Here is an 8,872-nt window from a genome sequence, read left to right on the forward strand (position 1 = left end):
GCACGTCAGGCCTCCCTGTCCATCACCAACTCCCGGAGTTCACTCAGACTCACGTCCATCAAGTCAGTGATGCCATCTAGCCATCTCATCCTTGGTCGTCCCCTTCTCCTCCTGCCCCCAATCCCTCCCAGCATCAGAGTCTTTTCCAATGAGTCAATTCTTCGCATGAGGTGGCCAAAGTACTGGAGCTTCAGCTTTAGCATCATTCCTTCCAAAGAAATCCCAGGGCTAATCTCCTTCAGAATGGACTGGTTGGATCTCCTTGCAGTCCAAGGGACTCTCAAGAGTCTTCTCCAACACCACAGTTCAAAAGCATCAATTCTTCGGCGCTCAGCTTTCTTCACAGTCCAACTCTCACATCCATACATGACCACAGGAAAAAACATAGCCTTGACTAGATGGACCTTAGTCAGCAAAGTAATGTCTCTGCTTTTGAATATGCTATCTAGGTTGGTCATAACTTTTCTTCCAAGGAGTAAGCGTCTTTTAATTTCATGGCTGCAATCACCATCTGCAGTGATTTTGGAGCCCCCCAAAAATAAAGTCTGACACTGTTTCCCCATCTATTTCCCAAAGTGATGGGACTGGATGCCATGATCTTTGTTTTTTGAATGTTGAGCTTTAAGCCAACTTTTTCACTCTCCTCTTTCACTTTCATCAAGAGGCTTTTGAGTTCCTCTTCACTTTCTTCCATCAGGGTGGTGTCATCTGCATATCTGAGGTTATTGATATTTCTCCCGGCAATCTTGATGCCAGCTTGTGTTTCTTCCAGTCCAGCATTTCTCATGATGTACTCTGCATAGAAGTTAAATAAGCAGGGTGACAATATACAGCCTTGACATATTCCTTTTCTTATTTGGAACCAGTCTGTTGTTCCATGTCCAGTTCTAACTGTTGCTTCCTGACCTGCATACTGATTTCTCAAGAGGCAGGTCAGGTGGTCTGGTATTCCCAACTCTTTCAGAATTTTCCACAGTTTATTGTGATCCACACAGTCAAAGGCTTTGGCATAGTCAATAAAGCAGAAATAGATGTGTTTCTGGAACTCTCTTGGTTTTTTGATGATCCGGCGGATGTTGGCAATTTGACCTCTGGTTCCTCTGCCTTTTCTATGCAAATAAAAGCCACAATGAGGTACCATTTCACACTAGTCAGAATGGCTGTGATCGAAAAGTCTACAATCAATAAATGCTGGAGAGGGTGTGGAGAAAAGTGAACCCTCTTACACTGTTGCTGGGAATGCAAACTAGTACAGCCACTGTGGAGAACAGTGTGGAGATTCTTTTAAAAACTACAAATAGAACTGGCCTTATGACCCAGCAATCCCACTGCTGGGCATACACACCGAGGAAACCAGAATTGAAAGAGACAGGTGTACCCCAATGTTCATTGCAGCACTGTTTATAATAGCCAGCACATGGAAGCAACCTAGATGTCCATCAGCAGATGAATGGATAAGAAGCTGTGGTACATATACACAATGGAGTATTCAGTTCAGTTCAGTCCCTCAGTCGTGTCCGACCCTTTGCGACCCCAAGAATCGCAGCATGCCAGGCTTCCCTGTCCATCACCATCTCCTGGAAATCACTCAGACATCCATCGAGTCCGTGATGCCATCCAGCCATCTCATCCTCTGTTGTCCCCTTCTCCTCCTGCCCCCAATCCCTCCCAGCATCAGAGTCTTTTCCAATGAGTCAACTGTTCACATGAGGTGGCCAAAGTACTGGAGTTTCAGCTTTAGCATCATTCCTTCCAAAGAAATCCCAGGGCTGATCTCCTTCAGAATGGATCTCCTTCAGTTGGATTTCCTTGCAGCCCAAGGGACTCTCAAGAGTCATCTCCAACACCACAGTTCAAAAGCATCAGTTCTTCAGCGCTCAACCTTCTTCACAGTCCAACTCTCACATCTATACATGACCACTGGAAAACCATAGCCTTGACTAGACAGACCTTAGTCAGCAAAGTAATGTCTCCGTTTTTGAATATGCTATCTAAGTTGGTCATAACTTTTCTTCCAAGGAGTAAGCGTCTTTTAATTTCATGGCGGCAGTCACCATCTGCAGTGATTTTTGGAGCCGCAAAAATAAAGTCTGACACTGTTTCCACTGTTTCCCCGTACTCAGCCATTAAAAAGAATACATTTGAATCAGTTCTAATGAGGTGGATGAAATGTGCCAGTTATACAGAGTGAAGTAAGCCAGAAAGTAAAACACCAGATCAGTATACTAACACATATATATGGATTTAAAAAGATGGTAACAATAACCCTTTATGCGAGACAACAAAAGAGACACAGAAGTATAGAACAGTCTTTTGGACTCCGTGGGAGAGGGAGAGGGTGGGATAATTTTGGAGAATGGCATTGAAATATATACAATATCATATAAGAAACGAATTGCCAGTCTAGGTTTGATGCAGGATACAAGATGCTTGGGGCTGGTTCACTGGGATGACCCAGAGAGATGGTATGGGGTGGGAGGTGGGAGGGGTGTTCAGGATTGGGAACACGTGTACACCCGTGGCAAATTCATGTTGATGTATGGCAAAACCAAGACAGTATTGTAAAGTAAAATAAAGTTAAAAAAAAAAAAGGTCTTAGAAATTCTTGTTAGAATTACCCTAGATTAGTGGGAAATATTACCTCAATATGTTATGTTAAATGTCCAGATTTTTGTACTATTTCTTTTTTCTAATCTACCACGGACTAAACTTTTTTAATTTTTGTTTTTGATGTTGTTTTAGTGCTAACTTGTGTCTAACTCTTTGTGATCCCATGAATTGTAGCCTATCATCCTTATCTGTCTATGGGATTTCCCAGGCGAAAATACTGAACTCGGTTGCCATATCCTTATCCAGCGGATCTTCCTGACCTAGCGTCAATCCCATGTGTCCTGTATTGGCAGGCAGATTCTTTACCACAGAGCCACCAGGGAAGCCCACCCAGTTGAAAATACAATATAATTTACCCGAGAAATGAAGAAAACAAAGGCAAGCTGTTTAAATCCAGTTTTAAATTATTAGTTTCAATACGCATAGAACTACTGTGCCACATTTCTCTATGGTTTCTAAGCAGTTACTCTTCACCTCTATACTTACCTTGTCAGGAACCAGTAACAGGCAGCTCGTGGGCAAGGCAAGTCCTCAGCCCACACACAAGCCGCACTGCCCCAGGAAGTATGGTGCTGCCTGGTTGTTGGCCTGTAAAGGGGTTTGTGAGGTGAGGGTCACAGAATCCCTGGTGGACTGCTAAGCGCTGTACACTGGTCACTCAGGGCCATTTCTTAGTCCCTGATACCTGGTAGGATGAAGAGCTCTGGGAAGGGAACTGTCTGAAGTCACAGACACTATGTGTCTGAAGTCACATAGCTGGAAAGCAACCAATGCAGGACTGGCCTTATCTCTCATCAGGGCTCTTCCAATCTGCCTTGAGGGAGGACCCTGGAAAATGCCTCTCAGATGCACCTTCAAGAAAGAGGGGTGGTTCCAGTTGCAGAGCTTCATGCACAGGGTCAACTGATCCTAAGACAGATCCAGGTGGGAAGTCAGCTTCGGTCACTTTACCCCAAATCAGGACCACTCTGATGGGCCATTTTGGTTTAATTTTGCCCTCTGCACAATTCCACTCTCTTCCTTACTCATAAATTTTCCTATAGGAGAAATGCAATGAATGTTCACCATTTGTATGATCATTGCATGGTCACCATTTGTGATGAGGAAATAGAAATCAGTACCTCAACCTGATATCATCCTCAGTTCAGTTCAGTTCAGTTCACTCAGTTGTGTCCGATTCTTTGCGACCCCATGAATTGGAGAACACCAGTCCTCCCTGTCCATCACCAACTCCCGGAGTTCACTCAGACTCAAGTCCGTCGAGTCAGTGATGCCATACAGCCATTTCATCTTCAGTCGTCCCCTTCTCCTCCTGCCCCCAATCACTCCCAGCATGAGAGTCTTTTCCAATGAGTCAACTCTTCGCATGAGGTGGCCAAAGTACTGGAGTTTCAGCTTTAGCATCATTTCCTCCAAAGCAATCCCAGGGCTGAACTCCTTCAGAATGGACTGTTTGGATCTCCTTGCAGTCCAAGGGACTCTCAAGAGTCTTCTCCAACACCACAGTTCAAAGGCATCAATTCTTTGGTGCTCAGCCTTCTTCACAGTCCAACTCTCACATCCATACATGACCACAGGAAAAACCATAGCCTTGACTAGACGGACCTTAGTCGGCAAAGTAATGTCTCTGCTTTTGAATATGCTATCTAGGTTGGTCATAACTTTTTTTCCAAGGAGGTAAGCGTCTTTTAATTTCATGGCTGCAGTCACCATCTGCAGTGATTTTGGAGCCCAGAAAACTAAAGTCTGACACTGTTTCCACTGTTTCCCCGTCTATTTCCCATGAAGTGAAGGGACCAGATGCCATGATCTTCGTTTTCTGAATGTTGAGCTTTAAGCCAACTTTTTCACTCTCCTCTTTCACTTTCATCAAGAGGCTTTTGAGTTCCTCTTCACTTTCTGCCATAAGGGTGGTGTCATCTGCATATCTGAGGTGATTGATATTTCTCCTGGCAATCTTGATTCCAGCTTGTGTTTCTTCCAGTCCAGCGTTTCTCATGATGTACTCTGCATAGAAGTTAAATAAGCAGGGTGACAATACACAGCCTTGATGTATTCCTTTCCCTATTTGGAACCAGTCTGTTGTTCTAAGTCCAGTTCTAACTACTGCTTCCTGATCTGCATATAGGTTTCTCAAGAGGCAGGTCAGGTGGTCTGGTTTTCCCATCTCTTTCTGAATTTTCCACAGTTTATTGTGATCCACACAGTCAGAGGCTTTGGCATAGTCAATAAAGCAGAAATAGATGTTTTTCTGGAACTCCCGTGCTTTTTTGATGATCCAGTGGATGTTGGCAATTTGATCTTTGGTTCCCCTGCATTTTCTAAAACCAGCATGAACATCTGGAAGTTCATATTTCACGTATTGCTGAAGCTTGGCTTGGAGAATTTTGAGCATTACTTTACTAGCATGTGAGATGAGTGCAATTGTGCGGTAGTTTGAGCATTCTTTGGCATTGCCTTTCTTTGGGATTGGAATGAAACTGACCTTTTCCAGGCCTGTGGCCACTGCTGAGTTTTCCAAATTTGCTGGCATATTGAGTGTAGCACTTTCACAGCATCATCTTTCAGGATATGAAACAGCTCCACTGGAATTCCATCACCTCCACTAGGTTTGTTCATAGTGATGCTTTCTAAGGCCCACTTGACTTCACATTCCAGGATGTGTGGCTCTAGGTGAGTGGTCACACCATCGTGATTATCTTGGTCATGAAGCTCTTTTTTGTACAGTTCTTCTGTGTAATCTTGCCACCTCTTCTTAATTTCTTCTGCTTCTGTAGGTCCATATTCTGTCCTTTATTGAGCCCATCTTTGCATGAAATGTTCCCTTGGTATGTCTAATTTTCTTGAAGAGATCTCCAGTCTTTCCCATTCTGTTCTTTTCCTCTATCTCTTTGCTTTGATCCCTGAGGAAGGCTTTCTTATCTCTTCTTGCTATTCTTTGGAACTCTGCATTCAGATGGGTACCTCTTTCTTTTTCTCCTTTGCTTTTCGCTTCTCTTCTTTTCACAGCTATTTGTAAGGCCTCCCCAGACAGCCATTTGGCTTTCTTGCATTTCTTTTTCATGGGGATGGTCTTGATCCCTGTCTCCTGTACAATGTCACGAACCTCCGGCCATAGTTCATTAGGCACTCTATCAGATCTAGTCCCTTAAATCTACTTCTCACTTCCACTGTATAATCATAAGGGATTTGATTTAGGTCATATCTAAATGGTCTAGTGGTTTTCCCTATTTTCTTCAATTTAGGTCTGAATTTGGCAATAAGGAACTCATGATCTGAGCCACAGTCAGCTCCCGGTCTTGTTTTTGCTGACTGTATAGAGCTTCTCCATCTTTGGCTGCAAAGAATATAATCAATCTGATTTCGGTGTTGACCATCTGGTGATGTCCATGTGTAGAGTCTTCTCTTGTGTTGTTGGAAGAGGGTGTTTGCTATGACCAGTGCGTTCTCTTGGCAAAACTCTATTAGCCTTTGCCCTGCTCATTCCACATTCCAAGGCCAGATTTGCCTGTTACCCCAGGTGTTTCTTGACTTCCTATATTTGCATTCCAGTCCCCTATAATGAAAAGGACATCTTTTTTTGGATGTTAGTTCTAAAAGGTCTTGTAGGTCTTCATAGAACCATTCAACTTCAGCTTCTTCAGCATTACTGGTTGGGGCATAGACTTGGATTACTGCGATATTGAATGGTTTGCCTTGAAAACTAACAGAGATCATTCTGTCATTTTTGAGATTGCATCCAAGTATTGCATTTCAGACTCTTTTGTTGACCACGATGGCTACTCCATTTCTTCTGAGGGATTCCTGCCCACAGTAGTAGATATAATGATCATCTGAGTTATATTCACCCATTCCAGTCCATTTTAGTTTGCTGATTCCTAGAATGTCGACGTTCACCCTTGCCATCTCTTGTTTGACCACTTCCAATTTGCCTTGATTCATGGACCTAACATTCCAGGTTCCTATGCAATATTGCTCTTTACAGCATCGGACTTTGCTTCTATCACCAGTCACATCCACAACTGGGTATTGTTTTTGCTTTGGCTCCATCCCTTCATTCTTTCTGGAGTTATTTCTCCACTGATCTCCAGTAGCATATTGGGCACCTACTGACCTGGGGAGTACCTCTTTCAGTATCCTACCATTATGCTTTTTCCTACTGTTCATGGGGTTCTCAAGGCAAGAATACTGAAGTGGCTTGCCATTCCCTTCTCCAGTGGACCACATTCTGTCAGATCTCTCCACCATGACCTGCCCGTCTTGGGTGGCCTCATAAGGCGTGGCTTAGTTTTATTGAGTTAGTCCAGGCTGTAGTCCGTGTCATTAGATTGGCTAGTTTTCTGTGATTACGGTTTCAGTGTGTCTGCCCCCTGATGCCCTCTGGCAACCCTTACCCTCTTACTTGGGTTTCTCTTACCTTGGACGTGGGGTATCTCTTCACAGCTGCTCCAGCAAAGTGCAGCTGCTGCTCCTTATCTGGGACGATGGGCATCTCCTCACCGCCACCCCTCCTGACCTTAAATGTGGAGTAGCCTCTCTTAGCCCTCCTGCATCCTTGCAGCCACCACTCCTTGGATGTGGGGTTGCTCCTCTTGGCCACCAACCCTGACATCAGGTGTTTGGTAGCTCCTCCCAGCCGCTGCCCCTCGCCTCGGGCGTGGGGTAGCTCCTCTCTGCTATGCTTCTGCGAGGTCCATCACAGCCTGTGCACTTCTACCACGCTGTCCATTGTTGATAAGGGATAAGTCTAAGGAGAGTTCTTCTTTAAGTCCAATTTTCACTTCAGTGGCTGCAGCTCCATTGCCTGGTACAGGTTCTCAGTGGAGAATGCAGCACAGGTGAGATCAATCAAACCTTGCTCTGACATGCTGAATGCCACAGGAAGAAATTTTCTTAAACACCTGCTACATCGATTGGGCTTCCCAACTGGGCTTCCCTGGTGGCTCAACTGGTAAAGAATCTGCCTGCAATGCGGGAGACCTGGGTTTGATCCCTGGGTTGGGAAGATTCTCCGGAGAAGGGAAAGGCTACCCACTCCAGTGTTCTGGCCTGGAGAATTCCATGAACTATACAGTCCATGGGGTTACAAAAAGTCAGACAGGACTGAGTGACTTTCACTTTCTAGATATCATTCTACACACCAGCAAATAAGATGTCTGACTACACAGAGGGCCAGAGAAGATATGTATCTGTGGACACTGCACATATTCCATGCAGAGTCTACATGGATACTAAACTTTTACACAAAAGCCTGGCACTACTGCTCTTTAGCTTGTGCAATCACATACCTACCCCTTGACTCTGGCTTATGAGTCTGTGGGAGGAATAAGGGCACAGGGACAGGGACCAGAGAGAATGTTGTCGTCAGAGTCCATCAAAGTGGCTGGCTGTGGTGGTGGAAAGCAGCTTTCCATTGCAGGAGATATTTAAATCACAAAAGAGTAGAGCATGAACTTGTGATAAAATGATATTCAACTGACTTGTAAACATTTTCAAGAATACTCACCTGTTGGTTCAACAATGAAACCCTTAATCAGTTTTATTCTAATGATTTTTCCTAGAATTTCTTAAGCTTTCAGTGCCTCTCGAGATTGGGAGGCTGTAAACAATTCACATGCACAGTTGTAAAAATCCGGACAGACCGGTCAGGTAAGTTAAAAAGCTATCAGAGGGGTTTAAGCCGAGACATTCTTTTTACACCCCGGAGACTTATTAACTGGAGTTCTAAGTTAATTCCTTTTAGAAGAAGGTGGTGGGGGACAGCCCCTGTTAATGTCAGAAGCATAAACAAAAAACATAATACAGTAAGGCAGGCAGACTCTGGTTTTGGGGGTAGATGCTCGAGAAAATCCAGCTAGGCTCCCTTAAGGCCCGATTCGCCTTTGCCTGTCGGGCCCCTTAATCTTATGACCTTTGCCACGGGTGGGACTCCTTGTGCTGGCTCCCGACACTCACCTCCATTAGGAAAGCACTGTAACCACAATGAAATTCCAAGGCACCTAGGTGCTCAACCATGAAACGCAGAGTACTAGGCACTGGAAGACCAGGATATTCCCTGTGTGCCCACTTTGGAAAGCTCTGTGGCTATGTGGAGACTGTAGCATGAACGGGTGAGAGGAAGTCGAGTTCAGTTTTAGACGGGCTGTGATGGAAGTGCCAAGCAGGCTGTGAAGGAGGTTGTCAAGTACCCACCTACATAGTTAAGTCTGGAGCCGAGAGGGAGGTCAGAGCTGGAGACGCAGTTTGGAATTGTTCTTCCTGT

Source organism: Ovis aries, chromosome 15, assembly GCF_016772045.2.
Source record: "Ovis aries strain OAR_USU_Benz2616 breed Rambouillet chromosome 15, ARS-UI_Ramb_v3.0, whole genome shotgun sequence".
NCBI classification, from domain to species: domain Eukaryota; kingdom Metazoa; phylum Chordata; class Mammalia; order Artiodactyla; family Bovidae; genus Ovis; species Ovis aries.